The sequence below is a fragment of the Pristiophorus japonicus genome, chromosome 14, assembly GCF_044704955.1.
Source record: "Pristiophorus japonicus isolate sPriJap1 chromosome 14, sPriJap1.hap1, whole genome shotgun sequence".
Taxonomy (NCBI): Eukaryota; Metazoa; Chordata; class Chondrichthyes; family Pristiophoridae; genus Pristiophorus; species Pristiophorus japonicus.
Genome location: NC_091990.1, coordinates 14,609,687 through 14,633,145, shown reverse-complemented (window position 1 = coordinate 14,633,145; position 23,459 = coordinate 14,609,687). Strand labels below are relative to the sequence as shown.

Here is a 23,459-nt window from a genome sequence, read left to right as displayed (position 1 = left end):
GTACATCAATCATTGAAAGTTGGCATACAGGTACAGCAGGTGGTGAAGGCAAATGGCATGTGGGGCTTTCATAGCTAGGGGATTTGAGTATAGGAGCAGGGAGGTCTTACTGCAGTTGTACAGGGCCTTGGTGAGGCCTCACCTGGAATATTGTGTTCAGTTTTGGTCTCCAAATCTGAGGACGGATGTTCTTGCTATTGAGGGAGTTCAGCAAAGGTTCACCAGACTGATTCCTGGGATGGCAGGACTGACATATGAGGAGAGACTGGATTGACTGGGCTTGTATTCACTGGAGTTTCGAAGAATGAGAGGGGATCTCAGAGAAATATATAAAATTGTGACGGGACTGGACAGGTTAGATGCAGGAAGAATGTTCCCGATGTTGGGGAAGTCCAGAATTAGGGGACACAGTCCAAGGATAAGGGGTCAGCCATTTAGGACTAAGATGAGGAGAAACTTCTTCACTCAGAGTTGTTAACCTGTGGAATTCCCTACCGTGGAGAGTTATTGATGCCAGTTCATTGGATATATTCAAGAGGGAGTTAGATATGGTCCTTAGGGCTAAAGGGATCAAGGGGTATGGAGGGAAAGCTGGAAAGGGGTACTGAGGTGAATGATCAGCCATGATCTTATTGAATGGTGGTGCAGGCTCGAAGGGCGAATGGCCTATTCCTGCACCTATTTTATATGTTTCTATGTACTCAAAGCCCACAGCATTCTGATTCAGAGACAAGCGTGCTACCACTGAGCAAAGGCTGCTACTAACATTGACTTCTACATGGGATATAATGTTAGTAGCAGTCTTTGCTCCGTGGTAGCACTCTTGCCTCTGAATCAGAATGTTGTGGGCTTTGAGTACATCGAAACAGAAATTAGGTGTCGGAGCAGGCCATTCAGCCCTTCAAGCCTGCACCGCCATTCAGTAAGATCATGGCTGATCGTTCAACCTCAGTACCCCTTTTCTGCTTTCTCTGATACCCCCGTACACAATCTACGCTGACCGTTCCGTGCAGCACTGTCTGAGGTGCTGTCGTTCAGATGAGACTTTAAATAAACCACTCTGCTCTCTCGGGTGGACGCGAAAGATCCAGTTGGAAAAGAGCAGAGGCGTTCTCCCAGGTGTCCTGCAATATTTATCCCTCAACTATCATCAGTAGAATTGATTTGTGTGGTCATTTATCTCATTGCTGTTTGTGGGACCTTGAAGTCTGAAAATCGGCTGCCACATTTGCTTGCATAACAACAATGACTGCACTTTCTACGATTTAACGGCTTATTTCAGTAGTTGATTTTTGCCAGCTTTTGAAGACACTGCTAGTAAACCGTGAAATCTTGTTTTGTCTTTTTTTGTCCTCCTTATTCCAAAAATCTGTAACTGGCAGTCAATAAACAATTTTGATGTCTCTCCTGACAATAATTGCGCGAAGAAACCTTTTTAAGAAGTATCTTCAAGAAGTATTTTTTAAAACGTTAATAACAAGGGGACTGTTCAAGGAAAACAAGGGAAATTAATTGAATCTAGATTCTGCAGACTATTGTTTTGTTGTTGACTGACTGTCAATAACCTTAAAGGAAACTGCTAGGAGGCACAATAAATTGTGTAGATGGGAACAAGAAGTTACAAAGAGATGTGGACAAATTAAATGACTGAGCAAAATTGTGGCAAAGCAGTTCAGCGTTGGGAAGTTTGAGGCCATCCACCTTTGATCCTAGAAAGACAAATTGGAATATTTCTTGATGGTGAGAGACTAGGCACTGTGGAGGAGTGAAGGGATTTGGGTGTCCAGATACACACATCACTCAAAGCTAGTGTGCGGGTGCAAAAAAACAGTTGAAAAGGCAAATGGAATGTTGGCCTTCATTCAAAGGGAGCTAGAATACAAAGGAAGTGATGCTTTTTATTTGGTAAGGATATCCAGGAGTATGGATCAAAGGCAGGTAAGTGGAGTGGAGGTACAGATCAGCCATGATCTAATTGAATGGCGGACAGACTCGAGGGGCTGAATGGCCTACACCTGTTTCTATGTTAAATTTCAAATGCAAAACTTGTTAGGCTGTAACTGCTGTCCCCACTGAAGCCCCAGTGCAGGGGCTTCAGTGACATCACTGGCCAGAGGATTTAATTTTAGTATGATAAGTTTATATAGGCAGTTTCCATTATAAATGTGGACATGGGAATTTCTAATGCAAATATAAAAGAAAAGACAGAATGTGTAACTTTAAAATGGGGACTGAATTACATCTGCGTGCTGTAGTTCAATTATACCCGCCCTTCACCTGAAGACTACACTTGGTCTTTACTCTTCATGTGCAGTACTACTGCGATTGACTAATCAGCAGTGGCTCAGTTGGTAGCACTCCCGTCTCAAGGTTGTGGGATCAAATGCCAATCCAGAGTCTTGAGCACATAATCTAGGTTAATACTTCAGTGGTACACTGTTGGAGGTGTCATTATTCGGATGAGACATTAAACCGATGCCCTGTCTGCTCTCTCGGGTGGATGCAAAAGATCACATGGTTCGATGCGAAGAAGAGCCTGGGAGTTTTCCTGTGTCCTGGCCAATATTTATCCTCTGGTAACTTCACCAACTGTACCATAAAAATAAATTGTCCAATCATGATCACATTGCTGTTTGTGGGACCTAACTTCCCGTATTACAATAGTGACTACATTTTAAAAGTATTTCATTGGTTGCAAAGAGCTTTGTGACATCCTTAGGCCATGAAATGAGCTAGATAAATACAAGTCTTTTTATATACATGTCTTGCATTTGATGCCATCCATCAGATGTCGCATTATTTCAGAGAATTGCTTATTGGTCACTTCTGAAATAATTTCACATATTTGCCTACAAAATGGGAACTGCTCTTCAAACTTAATTAATTAATTCCGAGGATGTGGAAAACATTAAATAAATGCAAATTCTTTCTTTCAGAGGATGACGGAGGAAAACTGGAAGTAAACTAAAAATAAAATAATCTTTTAAACCCATTTGGCTAAATTTTCTTGGTGCACCTCTTGGATGGTGCCAATGGTTAGCATAAGTATGATGCAGAGTATCAGTATCAAAAATCAGTTCAGTGATGGAAAATGCAGTTTCGCGCCAACAGAAAACATTAACAATTAATTTTACTGTCATAGGATGACAGCTACTGACAAGTGACAAGTTTAGTTGTCCTCTGTCTCCCCTTCATAATTTGTCTCCCCTTCATAATGCCACTAACGAGACCATAGATTTAAGATAGGCAGAAAAAACAAAGGAGAGATGTGGAGAATTTTTTGATGCAGCGAGTTGTTGTAATCTGCCACGCATGGCCTGAAAAGATAGTAGAAGCAGATTCAATTGTAACTTTCAAAAGGGAATTGGATATATACTTGAAAAGAAAAAAATTGCAGGGCTACAGGGAAAAAGTTGGGGTGTGGTACAAATTGGATAGCTCCTTCAAAGTGCCGGCGCTGGCATAATGGGCTGAATGGCCTCTTTCTGTGCTGCAAGGTTTCATGATTCTTAATGTCAGAGTTAAGAAAGAAAAGGAGGGAAAATATTTTCACCTTTTTAATGCTGGATACGAGTAGTCTGTCACGTCAGTGGGCTGTGTTTTGCATGGCAGCACGCTCTAATGACTAGTACCTGCTGATGTGTGTGTGCCCACTGTTGGGTTGCCTTCTAGCTGCCAGTTCAGTCAATCCACTTGTGATTGGCTGTTCAGTATAGTGAAGAAGTAGAGATTCAGTCTGGCACCTGTTTTCTTATAGGTTAGTAAAATATCTGCATTTACTCGATGGGGCTTTCTGGATGAACTGACGGGTAGAAAAATGGCTACCATACTTCTCTGCTCTTGCAGCTAGCTTGCCCTGTCGGTTGTGGTGGTAATAGGAGAGGAAACCAGTAGCAATCAATGGTTCTGTTGTATTTTGCTTCCTTCCATTTACCCTTTCCTAAAGGCAATGACTCCATTGCAGGGATAAAACAAAGGTTTTCTCTTTACCTATCTTTTGTGCTATGCAGATAATGTCATTTTCCTCCCTGTCCCCTCCAAATATCTTGCCTGGGTAATAACTGCAGACTCCAGGTGTTACTGTGACAACTGTGTCATTTGTTCCTTTACAAAGTGGTCCAGAAATCACACCCTGTCTGAGGTGGCTTTGGACAAATTCACGTGTCTGGAGTTCGGATCATGGATGTTGCATTTGTTCGAATTTGGATGCGAGTCCAATAGGTTTGGTCACTTCCTTTCCAATGGTCAGTGACTTTGAAATGAGCAGCTAAGTGGCGGATGGGTAATTTCTAAAACACAATCATCTCCAAGCATTTTGCTCACGCTTTAGCCTTTCCACCATCTGTAGTTCGGAGGGGTGCTCTTGCAGTCCAGGATGGTGTGGGAGGTGTGAAGTTTTGTCCTTTAGGGAAGGAAATCTGCCATCGTTACCCAGTCTGGCCTATGTGACTCCAGACTCACAGCAATGTGGTTGACTCTTAACTGCCCTCTTCGATGGTCTCGCAAGCCATTCAGTTCAAGAAGGTGGCTCACCATCACCTTCACAAGGGCATTGGGGATGGGCAATAAATGCTTGCCTTGCCGGTGATGTCCATATCCCATGAGTGATGAAAAAAATATATATTTTTTGCTGTCTTGTTCCCTTCCACTGGTTAGCAGAGAGAAATGACTACAGTTAGGCTAACTGGCTGAGCAACAATTAGTTGTGCTGAGCATTTCCAAAGCATTTTGCTCACGCTTTAGCCTTTCCACCATCTGTCGCTCGGAAGGGTGCTCTTGCATGGTGTTGGGAGGTTCACACCTTTTTTAAATTGATGGCTTGCAGTTGACAGAGTACAGAAGGTGCACCATCCGTATAAACCACCGCTAACGGAAACATTTCTACACTGTGCTGGAGCTCCCAGTGCTATGGGACCCACCAGATTTACGTTGCTGAATGGAGTTCATAGCTAGCACCAATAGCCACTGTACTGAGGTAGGTTGTGGTGACAAACTGCTGCATAGGAGAGGAAACCAGGAGCAATTGACGGTGCAGTGGTACCTTTCATTTACCCCTCCCCATCCCTTTCCTGAAGGCGTTGACTGCATTGCTGGGATAAAGTTAATTGCTGGCAGATGGTATCATGCCCAAGTGGCTATTGTTCATGTGCAAGCCTAGTTGATATGTCAGTAGGCTACTTGACTGTGGAGCAGCTGAACCTGATCTTCTCAGGATGTTGCACCCACACTTCCAACAGGGTGATCAGAAGCAGCCCCCTTTGCGAGAGTGCTACCATTGAGCAGCGAATGACAGCACTTCGCTGTATAGCATTTAGACTGGAGCGTGTGGGGTAAAAAGAGGTTATGGCATGTTTTTGGAACACTGAATACTCGGCCCAAGCTGGAGGCATGAGGCTCCCCTGAAATGGGTTTTGCTTTGCTTAATTTGGGCGAGCTGCGGGCCTCTTTCACGTCTCCACTTGCCTGAAAAATGGCCCAACCTAATTTATGATCAGACTTCCTTGTGACGCAAGATGTTGGTCCCTGAAATCGGGCCTAGTTACGCCCGGTTTATGCCTGTACAAAAGAACATAAGAAATAAGAGCAGGAGTAGGCCATTTGGCCCTTCGAGCCTGCTCCGACATTCAATAAGATCATGGCTGATCTGATCATGGACTCAGCTCCACTTCCCTGTCTGTTCCCCATAACCCTTTACTCCCTTATCACTCAAAAATCTGTCTATCTCTGCCTTAAATATATTCAATCACCCTGCCTCCACAGCTCTCTGGGGCAGAGAATTCCATAGATTTACAACCCTCAGAAGAAATTTCTCCTCATGTCCATTTTAAATGGGCGGGCCCTTATTCTGAGACTGTGTCCCCTCGTTTTAGTTTCCCCTATGAGTGGAAATATCCTCTCTGCATCCACCTTGTCGAGCCCCCTCATTATCTTGTATGTTTCAATAAGATTACTCCTCATTCTTCTGAACTCCAATGTGTATAGGCTCAACCTATCTTCAGAATTCAACCTCCTCATCTCCGGAATCAACCTCGTGAACCTTCTCTGAACAGCCTCCAATGCTGCATATCCTTCCTTAAATACAGAGACCAAAACTGTAATCAGTACTCCAGGTGTGGCCTTACCAATACCCTGTACAGTTGTAGCAAGACTTCTCTGCTTTTATACTCCATCCCCCTTACAATAAAGGCCAACATTCCATTTGCCTTCCTGATTACTTCCAGTACCTGCAAAATAACTTTTTGTGTTTCATGCACAAGGACCCCCAAGGTCCCTCTGTACTCCAGCACTTTGTAATTTTTCTCCATTTAAATTATAATATGCTTTTCTATTATTTCTGCCAAAGTTGATAACCTCACATTTTCCCACATTACACTCCATCTGCCAAATTTTCCCACATTATACTCCACTTAGCCTGTCTATATCCCTTTGCAGAATTTTTGTGTCCTCCTCACAATTTGCTTTCCCACCCATCTTTGTATCATCAGCAAACTTGGCTACATTACACTCTGTCCCTTCATCCAAGTCATTAATATAGATTGTAAGTAGTTGAGGACCCAGCACCGATCCCTGCGGCACCCCACTGTTTGCCAACCGGAAAATGACCCATTTATCCCGACTCTCTGTTTTCTGTTAGTTAGCCAATCCTCTCTTCATGCTAATATATTACCCCCAACCCCGTGAGCTTTTATCTTGTGCAGTAATCTCTTATGTGGCACCTTATCAAATGCCTTCTGGAAATCCAAATACATTCATTGGTTCCCACTTATCCACCCTGCTCATTACATCCTCAAACAACTCCAGGAAATTTGTCAAACATGATTTCCCTTTCATAAAACCATGCTGACTCTGCTTGATTGAATCATGCTATTCAAAATGTCCCGGTACTGCTTCCTTAATAATGAACTCCAGCATTTTCCCAACAACAGATGTCAGGTTAACTGGTCTATACTTTCCTGCTTTTTGTCAGCCTCCTTTTTTTTTAAATAGGGGCGTTACATTTGCGATTTTCCAATCCGCCGGGACCGCCCCAGAATCCAGTGAATTTTGGTAGATTACAACCAATGCATCCACTATCTCTGCACTCACCTGTTTTAAGATCCAAGGATTGTAAGCCATCAGGTCCAGGGGACTTGTCCACCTTTAGTCCCATTATTTGACCAAATACTACAGTGCAACTTCCAGAATCCAGAATGTTCCGCAATCCGACCTCCAGCCGCCCGACCTCTCTCTCTCTCTCTCTCTCTCTCTCTCTCTCTCTCTTGCTTTCCCCCCCCCCCCTCGGCCCGCCCGACCTCTGGTGACCTGACCGAGCCCCCCACCATCTAACTTCGTTGGCCCAGGCAAAGGTGTTCCAAAATCCGGAAATAACCAGAACGGCCTCCGTCCCGAGGTTTTTTTTTACTGGAATGAGTTTTATTTACACAATGTTTCCATCATAAACTCTACTTTAGAGGGATGAACCTGGAGGAGTGAGTGGCACGGATACCAGGTCTGCTGTGCTGGACGGGCTTGTAGGTGATGGAAAACTCGCCAAGATAATAGCCAATCATTTCAGGCTTAATTTCAACCTGGTTAAAGGTTTTGCCATTGTACACACCAACCATCTCAGGGAGGATGACCATGTCACGGAGGTGAGTCTTGACAACTTCTGGTTTCTCCATGGGTGGAGCTTCCTTTTTGGCCTTACGCAGCCTTTTTAGGAGGGACTGCTGTTTGCGACACAGACCCCTGTTCACACGCCTCCGCTGACGGGCACAATACAACTGCATCAACTGCTCATAGGACATATCATGCAGCTGATCCAGGTCAACACCTCTGTAGGTGAATTTTCTGACGGTCCTTTTCTTCTTCTGTTCTACTTGGTCAGCCATTTTCACCCGCTGCCGCTGGAAAGGCTCGGTCCCGAGGTTTTTTCAATTTTTTTTTTGTTTTTTTTATTTTATTCGTAGCCAATCTTTCCAATTCTTTGTCAAATCACAAACGCCAGAGGTCACCTTGCACACATCAAGGATCACTCTGCGCCAATGCTCTTAGCCAAAAGGCCGAGAGCCACTGCACCGTTCCTGGAAGTACTGCAATACCAGGTTCGTGCCATGGAGGTGGATGGGTCAGCAACCCCACACACCTCCGTGGAGGTGGATGGGTCAATCCACCCCACCCGAGGTTTCCGGATTTCGGACGTCTCGCCTGTACTTCATTAGTGTTAGTGATTTGTATTAAGTTCCTCCCTCCCTGCAGCCCCTTGATTATCCACTATTGGGATGTTTTTAGTGTCTTCTACCATGAAGACCGATATAAACTATTTGTTCAATGTCTGTCATTTTCCTGCTCTCCATTATTAATTCTGTAGTCTCCTCATCTTGGGGACCAACATTTACTTTAGCCACTCTTTTTTCCTTTTAATGTACCTGTTAAATGGTCTCAAAGTCCAATTTCAACCCTCTTGTTCCGATCTATTTCTCCTGGGTCTCCAAATTGTTCTGGATGTGCGAGCAAGGTTGGAGATGGCTAATTTAGGAATCTTGATACTTGCCCATTTCAGTGTTTGAAATACACTTTAGAGTTGACCGATTTTAGTATTCAGATGTGGCATCCCTCTGGAATTCTAAGTGAGGTATTATCATTGCTGAATAATTGTTGTTTCTGTCATGTATGATCATTTTCTTGTCCTTTTCTTTGTTGTGACTTGGATCTTAATGTCTTGCATCATTTCTTGGTCTATTTAATAATACACTCAGAAACATTCCCCATCTAATTACTGCTTCAGCTCCTACAGCAGTGATTCTAAAAGAAAAAAATAAGGAAGAATCTGTTGCAAAGTATTGTTGAATGATCTATCAAGAAACTGGGGAAAAAAACGGGTATTATGTTTATTTCTGGAAGTTGTCTCATAAAAGATCAAAAACAGAAAATGTGCTGGGTCTAATATTTGCAAGACATAAATGAAAGTGTCACAGTGATGAATGCTTCTTGTGTTGGTTCCGGGCTGGGATGTTGCACCCAACAGTGAAGCTAATTAGATACAAATTAACTTGTCTGGTTCAGTGTACTGAGACCATCCCATGAGCTGGCATTTGCTACATCTGCCACAATGTGCTACTATCTTATCCCTAATAACCACAACTGAGGCGCTTGCTGGTCAAAACCAGATTTGTAATCTACAGCTCATTTAGTGTATGATTTCAAAATTTCTGATTTCCATCACTGATTTCGCATCCCCTGTTCTAGCTGAAAGTTTGCAGTGGATCCAAAGGCACACGGAGTCCAAGATTCATCTCTTATGTAAGTGAAGGGGATGACTTGAACTAATCTCGGATATTTGTGAAGGACGGGAAAAATTAGTGTGTTTATACATACAAGGCATAACACGGAAACTGATCATTCGTCCAAACCAGTCCGTGTCAACATTTATTCTTTTTAGCGTGCCGCTCTCTTTCTTCCCCCGCCCCCCCTCAGGCATGCACACTCTGCCTCGGGCGCGTGCGCTCCCTCCTCCCCCGCCGCCGCCACGCGTGCTCCCTCCTCCCTCTCTCCCTCTCGACCTGCTCCTCCCTCTCGACCTCCTCCCCCCATTATAGGCCAGTCAGTTTAATGTGTGTGATGGGGAAGCTGGGAGAAAATTAACAGCCACTTGGACAAGCTTGGACTAATAAAGGAGAGCCAGCACGGAGTTGATGAGAACAAATCATGTTTCACTAACTTGATTGAGTTTTTTGATAAGGTAACAGAGAGGGTGGATGAGGGCAGTGCTGTGTATATGAACTTTCAAAAGGCAATTGGTAAAGTACCACATATTAGACTTGTTAGCAAAATTGAAGCTGATGAGATAAAAGTGGTAGCAGCAAGGATACAAAATTTGCTGTGGGACAGAGCTGGAAAATGGCTGTTTTTCAGACTGGAGTGAAGTATACAGTGACATTCCCCAAGGCTCAGTACTAGAACTGATATGTCCTTACTATACAGTATAAATGCACACGAGGCCCATACTTGAGAGAAGATCACTCTGTGACCAGTTACCTTTATTACCAAGACCTCAAGTGATGAAGGTGGGTGGAGCTTCCCCTTTTATACCTGAAAGTCCAGGCTAGGAGTGTCTCCCACAAGTTCGTCCCTTGTGTCAATGTTCTTGAGGTGTACAACTTGGATCAGTTTATACATGGGTTACAATGATAGTTGAATACATGACAAGAACCACTGTTGTTTTTGATATATTTTATGACTTGGACTTGCAAAATTCAGAAATTTGCAGATGACACGAAATTTGGAAGTGTAGTAAACATCGAGGAAGATAGTAATAGACTTCAAGACAATATTGGCAGGCTGATGGAATGGGCAGACACATAGCAGATGAATTTCAATGCAGAGAATTATAAAGTGATGCATTTTGATAGGATGAATGAGGAGAGACCATACATAGTAAATGGTACACTTTTAATGGGGGTGCAAGAATAGACACCCGGAGATGCTTGTGCAAAAATATTTGAAGGTGGCAGGGCAGGTTAACAAAGGAGTTAATAAATCATATGGGATCCTGGGCTTTTATAAATCGAGGCATGGAGTACAAAAGCCAGGAAGTCATGCTACGGAAATAAAACATTAGTTTGGCCCTCCCTAGAGTATTGTTTACAATTCTGGGCACCACCCTTTTAGGAAGGATGTGAAGGCTTTGGAGAGCGTAAAGAAGAGATTTACTAGAATGGTCCAGGGAGGAGGGATTACAGTTACCTGGATAGAGTAGAGAAGCTGGGGTTGTTCTCCTTGAAGCAGACAAGGCTAAGAGGAGATTTGATGGCAGTGTTTAAAATCATGAAGAATTTAGATAGAGTAAATAAAGAGAAACTGTTTCCAATGGCTGAAGGGTTGATAACCAAAGGGCACAGATTTAAGGTGATTTGCAAAAGAACCAGAGGAATTTTTTTTCACACGTGATTTAGGGTTTGGAATGCACTGCCTGATTGGATAGTGGATACAGATTCAATAGCAACCTTCAAAAAGAAATTGGATAATAAAAAATGGAGGGATTTGCAGAAAGAGTGGGAAGTAGGACTGTGGATTGCTCTTTGAAAGAGCCGACACACACTTGATGAGCCGAATGTTGGCTTCTTGTGCTGTACTATTCTATGCGTTTGGAGTGTGGACAGATGCAACAGGAGCGGCGAGAGACTGTGGAGGGATGTGAGTTAGGGACCAGGGGCCAGCCCACACTGCGATATATGTGTGCACTAGGTCCATGCAGCAGAGCAGGTCTCCAGTCATCTTGGGTAATCCTTGCCACTGGACCAAGACCTAGCTCTGTCAAGCCCGTGTGGTGGCCCACAGGCATCTTCCACCCTTCAGGATGTAGTTCAGGACCTGGATTTTTAGGTCCTTCATGGGAACACCTGTGAACTTATCCTTTTTTGATGTGGAAGCATGTCATCCTCGTTTCGAGGGACTGCCTATGATGATGATGACGACTATTCCATGATTCTATGACATAACATATATAACACAAAATCTGAATTGGCTACTGGTTTGTGCCCTCGTGATCGATTTTGAGCAGTTAAGAAAACGTGATCATCTATCATTGTAGGTCTGTCCTCTCTTTTTCTTTATGAAAACTTTTGCATCAAATTCCATTAGTTTAACAGCAGAGTAAGGACAAATTAGCCTTTTCTCAACACAATATCTGTTGGAGTAACCATTACATCTGTCATTGTAAGTGATAGGCCGTGTGCAGTCATAAATGAAATGACTGCCTTAGTGTAATTCCCAGAGGGGACAAATCTGTGACTGCGTACAATTTGTAATGTGGCATTTTAAGCCAGAACTAAAAGCAAGCAATAAGTTGATCAGTGGTTGAAGGCATATGCTGGGTGGGTCGGGTGGCTAGCTTTGTTTTGTATATGCATTTAATGATAAAATAGCCCTTGCACTGTTTTAAATACTAAAGTAGAAAAAATAATCTGTTTATCAACCAACCGAGCCCTCATATGTTAATGTGATTGGGTGGGATCTCATGGCACTTATATCAGTGATTTCTGTCTGACTTAAAATTATTTAAATTTTGTATTGTCCTTGAAGTTGAGAAAAAGTGTTACCTTTTAGGAGTTTGTATGAACTTTATGCACTTATCTATGATATGATATTATAAAAAGATATACTTCGGGTGTCACACTCAAATTTGTGCTCATTTAAAAAATGTGTAAAACAAAAACAAAGGAACTATTTATGAACATAATGCACTGGAGCAAGAATGTTTGCAGAATCTTAATTGTTGGATGAATTCACCCAGTGCACATTTAATAGCAGTTAAGCTTTGTTAGCTGGAAAGAGCACAGATCCTCACTTTAGTAGCAGAATAATACATTGCTTTACATGGTGTACATAAGAACATAAGAATTTGGAGCAGGAGTAGGCCATTTGGGAGTCTGCTCCGCCGTTTAATAAGATCATGGCTGATCTGATCTTGGGTTCAGTTCCACTTCCCTGCCTATTCCCCATAACCCTTCTTGATTGCCTGACCTGAATTACAGTGTCATTGGAGATGATGCAGTGTAACTGGCTGCTGCTGTTAGTGAAGAAACAGAAAACGCTGTACTCTCGTAGAAGTATGAATGCATGAACTGAGTAAATCAGAAAATTGACAAGGATATTAACCTGCTATTGGAAAATGTCCCTTATGCATTACTGGATAAATGGTTTCTGCTGAGTTAGCTGATTTCAACTGTGATTGGTCTGGGTGCCCCTTGAGTCGGGAGGGGGGGGGGGGGGAAATGAGCCATTAATTTCAGTTCTTGTTTGCAATTTAGTGGTGCTTGTTGGGAAGTGGTTTGTGGACAGTGTTAACTAAGCTTGTAGTGCTGTCTTGAGTCACACAATCTACTAACACTTGGAATCACAAAGCCTGCACTTGCTCACTCACTGCCTTAAATCACCAGTGAAGAATTGTCACTTGAATGAGGTACTGGAGAGCTGGTGTTAGGAACAGGAGTATGCCATTCAGACCCTCAAGCCTGTTGCACCATTCAATTAGATCATTGGTGATCTCTACCTTAATTCCATCCACCTTGATCCCTTGGTTTTGTAACCCTTAATACGCATGCCTAAAAAAAAAACTATCCATCTCAATTTTGAAATTTTCAGTTGATTTGACCTTGATGTAGAATTGCAGAATTGATTTAGAACTGTACTTGGGAGAGAACGAGGAGAGGGAAATTAGAAAATCGAACCAATGACCATCTGAGATCCAGACTGTGCTGTGCTGCTTATGTTTAGATATTTTTTGGCTTGTGCTTTAGTTAATTATAATCCATTAAAATTGGCTAATGGAATAACATTCAAAATTACAACAACTTCAAAAAGTAATTCAAATGAGGGGATCAAACAACAGCTTTTAATTTTGTCTAATATATTTTGGGTAGTCATAAATTATATTTTTTAAATAGAATCTTTTTTTTAAATTGCTGAAGCTTTGGATTTTTTAAATTTTAAAAAAAACTGCAACATTGAAATTCATAAAAATCACTACAGATCTCGTGTTCTTTTGCATGACAGGAATTCCCAGCTGATCCCTCCAACTCTGACTTCACTGCACACCAACACAACTGCCAATGGATAATTAACAGGCAGTCTTCAATCAATTTGGGATGATGACAGATTATTGTGATCTGAAAGGATTATTGGAATCTGTAAAAAGTGCTTTGAACATAACATAAGAAATAGGAGCAGGAGTAGGCTATTTGGCCCTTCAAGCCTGCTCCGCCATTCATTATTATGGCTGATTTGATCTTGGCCTTAACTCCACTTTCCTGCCCGCTCCTCATTACCCTTGACTCCCCTGTAGTTCAGAAAGCTGTCTATCTCCACCTTTAAATATGTTTACTGACTCAGCCTCCACTGCTCTCTGGGGTAGAGAATTCCAAAGATTCATGACCCTCAGGAGAAATTCCTCTTCATCTCCTTTTTAAATTTACAAACCCTTATTCTGAAACTGTGACCCTTAGTTCTAGATTCCCCCACGTGGGGAAACATCCTCTCTCTCTCTACCCTGTCAGCCCCCTCAGAATCTTATATGTTTCAATAAGATCACCTCTCGTTCGTCTAAACTCCAATGAGTAAATTCCCAACCTGCACAACCTTTGTTTTATAAGACAACTTCTTCCTCTCGGGAATCAACCTTGTGAACTTTCTCTGAACTGCCTCCAATGCAAGTATATCCCCCCTCAGATAAGGAGGCCAAATCCGTACGCAGTACTCCAGGTGTGGCCTTGTACAGTTGTAGCAAAACTTCCCTACTTTTATACTCCATCCCCCTTACAATAAAGGCCAACATTCTATTTGCCTTCATAATTACTTACTGTACCTGCATGCTAACTTTTTGTGTTTCATGTACGAGGATTCACAGACCCCGCCCCCCTCCCCCCTACCGCAACATTTTGTAGTCTCTCCATTTAAATAATTAGCTTTTTTATTCTTCCTACCAAAGTGAATAACCTCATATTTTCCCACATTATACTCCATCTGCCAAATGTTTGCCCACTCACTTAACCTATCTATTATCCCTTTGCAGATTATTTGTCCTTCTCACAACTTGCTTTCCCACCTATCTTCGTATCATCAGCAAATTTGGCTACAGTAGACTCGCTCCTTAATATAGATTGTAAATAGTTGAGGCCCCAGCACCGATCCCTGTGGCACCCCACCAGTTACAGTTTGCCAACCTGAAAATAACCCGTTTTTCCCAACTCTCTCTTTTCTGTTAGTTAATCCTCTGTCCATGCTAATATATTACCCCCAACCCCGTGAGCTCTTATCTTGTGCATTAATCTTTTATGTGGCAACTTATCAAATGCCTTCTGGAAATCCAAATACACTAAATCTACTGGTTCCCCTTGATCCATCCTGCTCGTTACATCCTCAAAGAACTCGAGTAAATTTGTCAAACACAATTTCCCTTTCTTAAAACCATGTTGACTGCTTGATTGTATTATGATTTCCTAAATGTCCTGCGACTACTTCCTTAATAATGGATTCCAGCTTTTTCCTATTGACAGATGTTGGGTTAACTGGTCTATCGTTTCCTGCTTTCTGTCTCCCTCTTTTCTTGAATAGGGGTTGCAATTTCCTATGGAAACAAAATGGGGAAGTTACACCCAAAATTACACCTATTCATGTGCCGATTTTGCCGGTCAATTTACGCATAAATTTCCTGCCAATCTCCGTAGTAGAAATTGGTGTTAGCTTCGGAGCTTGAGGAAAGTATGGATCCTGCACCATATATTGTACAAGTGTGTAAATTAAAGTTTCAAGCCATCTATCAGTCATGCACGTTAGGCACAGCGTGGTTTAGAATCGGGGAAGTTTTTCCATTTTTAATGTGATTTATACTGATGCCTTAGAAATAAATCAAAGAAACAGAAAATATAGTGCTGGTCTCGATGAAGATAAATGTAAAAAAAATCACTTAAAAAATTCACAATAAAACACCAGAAAAATTACACTTGTTTCCTGCTGCACCTACAATTCTGGGTGTAATTGCAGGAAATCTATGTTTAGCAAGGGGTCCTTCTAATGGGACGAGATAAGTACGGGTGCAAAGATTGATAGACTGGTGTAAAAGATTGAGGAAATTTGGGTGTAGCATAATTATGTGCGTAATGCACGTGTCCGAATTTCCTCTATCTTTTACGCCGGGTATTTGCTTTACTCCCTAACTACACGTGCCTCCATTAATAAGGTGCTTTTTTGTTCAGTAAACCCCTGTCCACACTTGGCACAATTTACTTTTCCTTTTTTATCTCTAGTCCAAGGACCTGTTTCTCTAACGTTCTTGGCTTTTATTGTCTTAAGAATGAGCTTTTGGGCCCCTCCAATTTCTGCACTGTGACATGAGTCAGTGAAGGGACTTCACACTGTACTAGTTGATGAACTTTCTTGTGCAGTTACTGACTTTATTTTTATGACTTGAAACTAAGTCCTCCCAGATGACTCAGTTGGTAACTACACTATCCGATGTAGAAATGAGGCATACAGACCAGGATGACCTGAGCTTCGTCTCGCGTTTGTGCTGAGTTAGCTCATCCTCAATAAATTTGTCAAATATGATTTCCCTTTCATAAAACATGTTGACTCTGCTTGATTGTACAGGTTGAACTTCTCTTATCTGGCATCCTCGGGACCTGGCCTGTGCCAGACAAGGGATTTTGCCAGACAAGGGGAAGTCACGTTAAATTGGATGGTACAATTAATGAGCAAGTGGATATCTGGATGGCAGGCTGGGAGTGCGGCAGAGAGATCGTGGGGATGGGTGGGGGGGGCGGTGGATCGTGGGGTCAGGTCAGCGATTGCGGAAGTCAGCAGCGAGGAAGTACTTCAATTTGTTCATGCCGGAGGTCTGCGCATACATCACCCGTGGCCGGGAATGGTGCCAGATGACGGATGGATAAGGGAGGTTCAACCTGTATTATGATTTTCTAAATGTCCTGCTGCTACTCCCTTAATCATTTCAGAAGGCATGGGTTCAAGTCAAGACGTAAGCACATAGACCAGGTCCATACTTCAGTGCTGTGCTGAAGGAGTTCTGCATTGTCGAAGGTGCTGTTTTTTTTTGACAATACATTAAATGGAGGATCCATGTGCCCCCCTCAGTTGGATGTAAAATAAAAGCCTATAACTCGGATCGGATAAAGTTTTCACTCAAAACATGAACTTGTCTTTTCTCATTCAGATGCTACCTGACCAGTTCTAATATTTTCTGTTCTTTTAAATTGTACTATTTACAGGTCTTTTTCATCTCTCAAGTCCTGCAGCTAAGTTCTGTGGATTTGGTGCTTTTATGCGTTATTTGCCGTCAAAATCTCAATCATGTCCTTTCAGAGACCATGCAGCAATACCGCGGTATTACAAATGGCAGCAATAAAACTGTCAATTTTCACAGTTTCAAATCCTCACACGTGGCTGACTGGTGATAGACACAGCAAAGTAGTTTATCTTGGGAATGATTACAGTGTTTACATGGAATGGTGAAGGTGTAGGATTGCCAGAATTGGGAATGTGGTGTGCGTACTAAGTGACATATAAAATAGAGGTATAAAACTCTTGCTGAATACTTCAGTAGCTCCAGATCCGCAGTGAGTTCCAAAAACTAGTTAAGACCCAGCTGATTGTTTTGGTTTGATGCTTCACTTGAGCAGCCATCCCTTTTGTCAAGATCAATATTTCATCATGGATTAAAATTGCCGTTCTGGGGGATAGTTTCCTCTCTGTTCAACCAAATGGTAAATGCATTTGTTGCAAATGTGTTCACCACTTTACTGCAGATTGGCCTCGGAGCCATTGAGTTGGGGAGGACAATATCGGCCAGAATGTTGGAAATACCCATGCAAGGGTCTGATCAGGCTCAACTGTGATGTCCTCTGCAGTCCAGTAGTCTTCTGGCAGTCGTTGTCTAAGCAAGGTATCAGCAGGCACCTGTGCAACCATACTCCAGCCAGGAGTTAGTGTATCTATGATCGAGGCCTTTAAACTGTTGCTTCTGTGACTGTTAAACTTGAGTGTTAATTAGCAGCGAGGGACTGAAGCCCGCAGGTAAAACTAGCTAATCTACCATTTGAATTCTGAATTGAATATATTATGCACCCACCTGGCAGATTTGTGAGTCGCTAATTCGCATTAATGAGGAGTGAGTCTCCTGCAGTCTGTGAATGATACGGAGACTCTCATGGGGGATTAAGCATTGTTCAAGAAGCAAGGTTTATGTAGCTATACTGTGCAAATTGGAAGGCTTTATTTTCTGGAACTGAAACATAATTCATCTACGGAGTAAATTTAGGAGTAGATTTGTTAAATTAAGAACTTTCATTTATATAGCGCCTTTCACGACCTCGGGATGTCCCAAAGTGCTTTACAGACCTCATTCCAGGCTTTGAAAACGGTGGAATATCACATCAGACCCTCCAAGTTTAAAATATCAAGCAAATGTATTTTACAAAAGCTGAACAAGCAAATTGTAATGGACATTTAGTCATAAAATCATACAGAAGGAAGCCATTTGGCCCATCGTGCCTGTGCTAGCTCTTGTAAAGAGCTACCATTTCGTCCCACTCAACATCCCTGCAAGTGTATTCACTATTGTAATGTAAAACTATGCAGTTTCATAAGAAAAAAGGACTATCTCCCCAAAATTGATAACTCAATCACTTGGTTCTACTGTAATAAAAATTTGACATTGGCCGAAGAGGTGAGAAATGTCAGTCAAGGGTTTCCATTTCTAATCATTGTCCAAGGACTGAGACTGAACAGTGTGTGTGGTGCATTGGCAGAGAATAGCAATGGGTTTGGCTGTGATGCTCTCTGTGGTTAAGCTGTCTGTTTCCTTCGTCATTTAGGCTTATGCGTGAAGAATGGGCATTTGGATCCTAGAGGGTTGTTATCACCTGTGGGTCCATACCCCAGCAAGAGTACAAAACAAAAGAGACAAATGCTGAAACCAGAAAAGGAAATTCTGCAAGTGGAGAGCAGATCAGGCAACACTTTGGGCAGGACTCTTCATTAGAACTGAAAGCTGAAGGATAAATAAACATTTTAGTTAAAACAAAGAGAGGGGAAGAACAATAGATACTGCAGTCACACCAGGGAAGTTAATGGGATGAATGACTTGCAAGCTGCTTAATAGAAAAGCAGGAAACCATTAGATGTGTAAGATCCATCTCAGTGAAGCAATGCAAGGACATTAAAAGATGAGCAGAATGTACAAATAGCTGAGAGTTCCTTCCAAGGGAAATTGTGGGGAAAAAGAGAGAAAGCCTGCAAGTGCAGATCTGAAATGAAAATTCTGGAAATGCACAGTCCCATAACGAGGAAGAACGGACCAACGCAAAGGCACAAAAACCCTCTGCCCAGATAGAACTGTATAGGGTCTATGCTGAGAACATCAACCTACTCCTCCCACACTGACCGACCTGCTCAACATCATCACCATTACCGGCTGTAAACTGCATATAAACTGAGGTCTGCAATATTTCAGCATCTTCACGGGGGATAGGGATGAATGGGGTGGAACATTTTTCAACATTATGAATCAATTAGAAACTGAGAAATAATTATTTTGGAGTGATATGAATGGAAGCCCAAGCCTCCTCCATGATTGTGCTGTGTACGTGTTTATCTTGCATTTAAATTTTACAGCACAACAATAGGCCATTTGACCCAACAGGTCTATGCCAGTGTTTGTGCTCCACACACGTCTCCTCCAACCTTAGTTCATCTCATTCTCATCCTCATCTTATCAACATATCCTTCTATTCCATGTACTTCTCTAGCTTTGCCCTTAAATGCATCTACGCTATTCAGATTTTAGAATGAGGAAGCCGTTTAATGTACTGTTGAATTACATATCCATAAAATCAGAATTTTTTAAATTCTCATGCTTTGTGTTCACATTTGCAATCAAGGCCACAATAGGCTACGGTAGTGTTATGTTACTAGACTAGTAATCCAGACAACGTGAGTTCAAATCCCACCATGGCAGTTTGAAAAATGTAATTCAATTTACTTAAAGAAAAAAAATCTGTTAATAAAAAGCTGGTATCAGTAAAAGTGATCATGAAATTGTCAGATTGTCGAAAAAACCCAACTGGTTCACTAATGTCCTTTAGGGAATAAAACCCAGTCTGACCAATATGTGACTGCAGTCCAACATCAATGTGGTTGACTCATAACTGCTCTCTGGAGTGGCCTAGCAAGCCGCTCCACAGTATCAAACCGCTATTTAGGGCAACTAGGAATGGGCAATAAATACAAGCCTTTCCAGCAATACCCACATCCCGAGAATGAGCAGTAAAAAAATCACTATGCACAGTTGTCCAATAACTAACGTGATTAATACTATTTATCCAAAACCTTTGTATAGGCCACTGACTATTTAGTGGGCTACACAATGAAATTGTTAAATTTTGAAAACTAGTTCTTATCTGTCGACAGAAATAGTTGCTTGTGTTTACACAGCACTGACTCACCATGAAAACGAATCACATTTGCCCTATGGCAAATCTCGTGTATGGTAAGTTCTAGTTATTAAATGTTCTGACTTTGGAATTTATCCAATGGGCGATACATGCAGAGATGTTTTTTTGTAGATTTGACACCACAAAACTAGTTGGCAAAACATTGGCTACATGTGCAGTCTGCTCCTAATTCAAAGTAATTTTTGCACTGAAAATATTTGATTCAAATTATTGAAAGAAAAAAAAGACTTGCATTTATATAGTCCCTTTCACGACCACTGGACATGGCATAGGATTACATAGGATATGCGACACAGAAACGGGCAATTCGGCCCAACCAGTCCCATGTCGACGTTTACGCTCCATTCGAGCTTCCTCCCGTCTTTCCTCATCTAAATCTATCAGCATAACCCTCTATTCCCTTCTCCCTCATATGCTTGTCTAGCCTCCCGTTAATGCATCTATACTATTCGCTTCAACCACTCCCTGTGGTAGCGAGTTCCACATTCTCACTACTCTGGGTAAAGAAGTTCCTTCTGAATTCCCTATTGGATTTCTTGACGCTTTACAACCAATGAAAAACTTTGGGAGTGTAGTCACTATTGTAATGTGGAAAACGCGGCAACCAATTTGTGCACAGCAAGCTCCCACAAATAGCAATGTGATAATGACAAGCTAATTTCTTTTTGTTATGTTGTTTGGGAGATAAATATTGGCCAGGACACCGGGGATAACTTCCCTGGTCTTCAAAGTAGTGCCATAGAATCTTTTACGTCCACCTGAGAAAGCAGATGGGGGTTTAACGTCTCATCCGAAAGACGCTACCTTTGACAGTGCAGCACTCCCTCAGCACTGCACTGTGGTGTCAACCTTGATGTATGTGCTTAAGTTGGATAATTAAATGTAAATAAAACGGGAGTTGAATAATGATGGAGTACACACTTTCCTCCTTCCTGCATCCTCACTGGGTTGAAGTCAAGAATTGCCTCACCATCTCGTACTTCATCTCATTATTTCCCGAGGATTCCAGATCCTTAACTTCCTCAGTCTTCCCTGTCCTATAATTAACAGCCTTTTAAAAGCTAAGCTTGTCCTTTTAATCCTGCTCTATTCAACCTTCATGGTGGCTTCTATTTGAGGCCCGAGTCCTTCATCTACCTAAGTTTCCAAATTTATTAAAAAAAATTGAAGCAGGAGTAAGAACCTATTTCATGTTGTTTGTCAACTGGATTCAAGCTGGTTGAGGAAAACTGACTTCCATCAACTTCCTATGAATTAATTGCAGCTCAGTCTTGCCTGGAGATAAATACAGAATTCCAAGCTGTAATGGCCCCTCTTTATTTGACCTTGGACCTCAGTTTAAGGTTGCAAGATGGGTGTGTAGACATGATTAGTTTGACAAGCTCGTAATTACCAGCTGCCACTCTCGCTGGGCTGCAGCATTCTTGAAACGCTTCCATTTGAAGAATCCAACCGCCACAATAAGATGTTCTTCTGCAATGAATATTTGGCTTGCCATCATTCCGGACGTAAGCAAAACTGCTGGCTCAGCTTTCTCCAATATTTGGGTGGAAGCCCATGATGATCTCGCTGCACTGACTCTCAAAAAAAAAAATAGCCTTAGTGGAAATGTTGCACTCCATCATGTTGCACTACACCAACTGCTGTTGAGAACAGTTTGAGCTGTTTTTAAGCTCCTCCATTCCCAAGTGGAGTAATGTCTTTTTGCTGGCTCACTCATTTCCATCATTTTGTTTTCATTTTTGTACTGTCCTCTTAAAAGACTCTTTGAACCCATCTGAAATAATGAATCCTCCCCATGACAGTTCTGTCTTTGTCTTGTAAGTTGACGATTGACACTGAAAATTCACTGAATGTTTCTACTCACACTGAGGCCATTAATAATAATAACTTTTATTTATATCGCGCCTTTAACGTAGTAACATGTCCCAAGGCGCTTCACAACAATTTTGCAACAAGTTAGATATTGACCATTGAGGGAAAGAGAGAAAAAGCGTGAGAAGGAAGTGTAAAAAAAAGTTAAAGGCTTGGGTCTGAAGCGGCAGCCAAAATGCGCACGCGGATAGACATGGGCAAAAAAAAGGGACGAAAGAGAATTGAAATTCTCTCCTGTGGATGTGTGGGCAGTGGCTGATGAGTAATCCCAGAATATATACCTTCGAGAGTTACAAAGCACACTTAGAGGCATGTTGCTATTCCATCTTGGCTGGGGTATGAATTATGTTTTGGCTGGGGATAGGAGCCTGTGCTGTTTGAATTTTCTCATTAGTATCGTCCTCTTGCAGCAGAGAAGGGGACCTTTTCAGCCCAATGTGCCTGTTCTAGCACTTTGAAAGAGCGAGCCAATTCGTCCCGTTCCCTGCTTTTTTTTCCCCGTAGCCCTGCAAATTTTTCTGTTAAGTATTTATCCAATTCACTTTCGAAAGTTACTATTGAATCTGCTTCCACCACCCTTTGAGCATTCTGTTTTTAAAAAAAAAAATATTCTGTTCTGCATTCTTCTCGTTTATTTGCCAATTATCTTAAATCTATGTTCTCATTAGTGGGATGACGGAGGGTAGATACCAGGCACAGCTAAATCTGACAGAGTCGCTGCCATCCTATGACAGTACAATTAATAGTTTGCCAATGTTTTCTATTGGTGTGAAACAGCATTTTCCATCACTAAACTGATTTTTCACACTATGATGCTTGGCTATGTGAATCGTAAGTGAGATTGCAAGAGGTGCACCAATAAAATTGTAGGTTTTAAGGGGCATATTAAAGGAGGAGAATGAGGCAAAGAAGTTTAGGGAGGGAATTCCAAAGCTTGGGGCCTCGGCAGCTGAAGGCATGGCTGCCAGGGTGTCTTGAATAGTTTCACAGCCAATGAGTTAAGTTTGAAGAACAATTAGAAACATAGAAAATAGGTGCAGGAGTAGGCCATTCGCCCTTCGAGCCTGCACCACCATTCAATAAGATCATGGCTGATCATTCACCTCCGTTCCCCTTTCCTGCTTTCTCTTCATACCCCTTGATCCCTTTAGCCGTAAGGGCCACATCTAACTCCCTCTTGAATATATCCAACGAACTGGCATCAACAACTTCCAGCGGTAGGGAATATTCCACAGGTTAACAACTCTGAGTGAAGAAGTTTCTCTTCATCTCAGTCCTAAATGGCTTATCCCTTATCCTTACACTATGTGCCCTAGTTCTGGACTTCCCCAACATCGGGAACATTCTTCCTGCATCTAACCTGTCCAGTCCCGTCAGAATTTTATATGTTTCTATGAAATCCCCTCTCATCCTTCTAAACTCCAGTGAATAAAGGCCCAGTCGATCCAGTCTCTCCTCATATGTCAGTCCAGCCATCCTCTGAATCAGACTGGTGAACCTTCGCTGCACTCCCTCAATAGCAAGAACGTCCTTCCTCAGATTAGGAGACCAAAACTGAACATAATATTCCAGGTGAGG

At 42.1% G+C, this 23,459-nt stretch overlaps 1 protein-coding gene and 1 pseudogene across 14 annotated transcripts in view; one reads left to right on the top strand and one right to left on the bottom strand.

Moving 5' to 3' along the window:
* The window catches only part of ptprub (protein tyrosine phosphatase receptor type Ub), a 1,307,170-nt gene that overhangs the window by 84,427 nt on the left and 1,199,284 nt on the right, over nucleotides 1-23,459 (top strand). The window lies entirely within an intron of this gene.
* LOC139279288 (small ribosomal subunit protein uS19 pseudogene) lies at nucleotides 7,443-7,871 on the bottom strand (annotated as a pseudogene).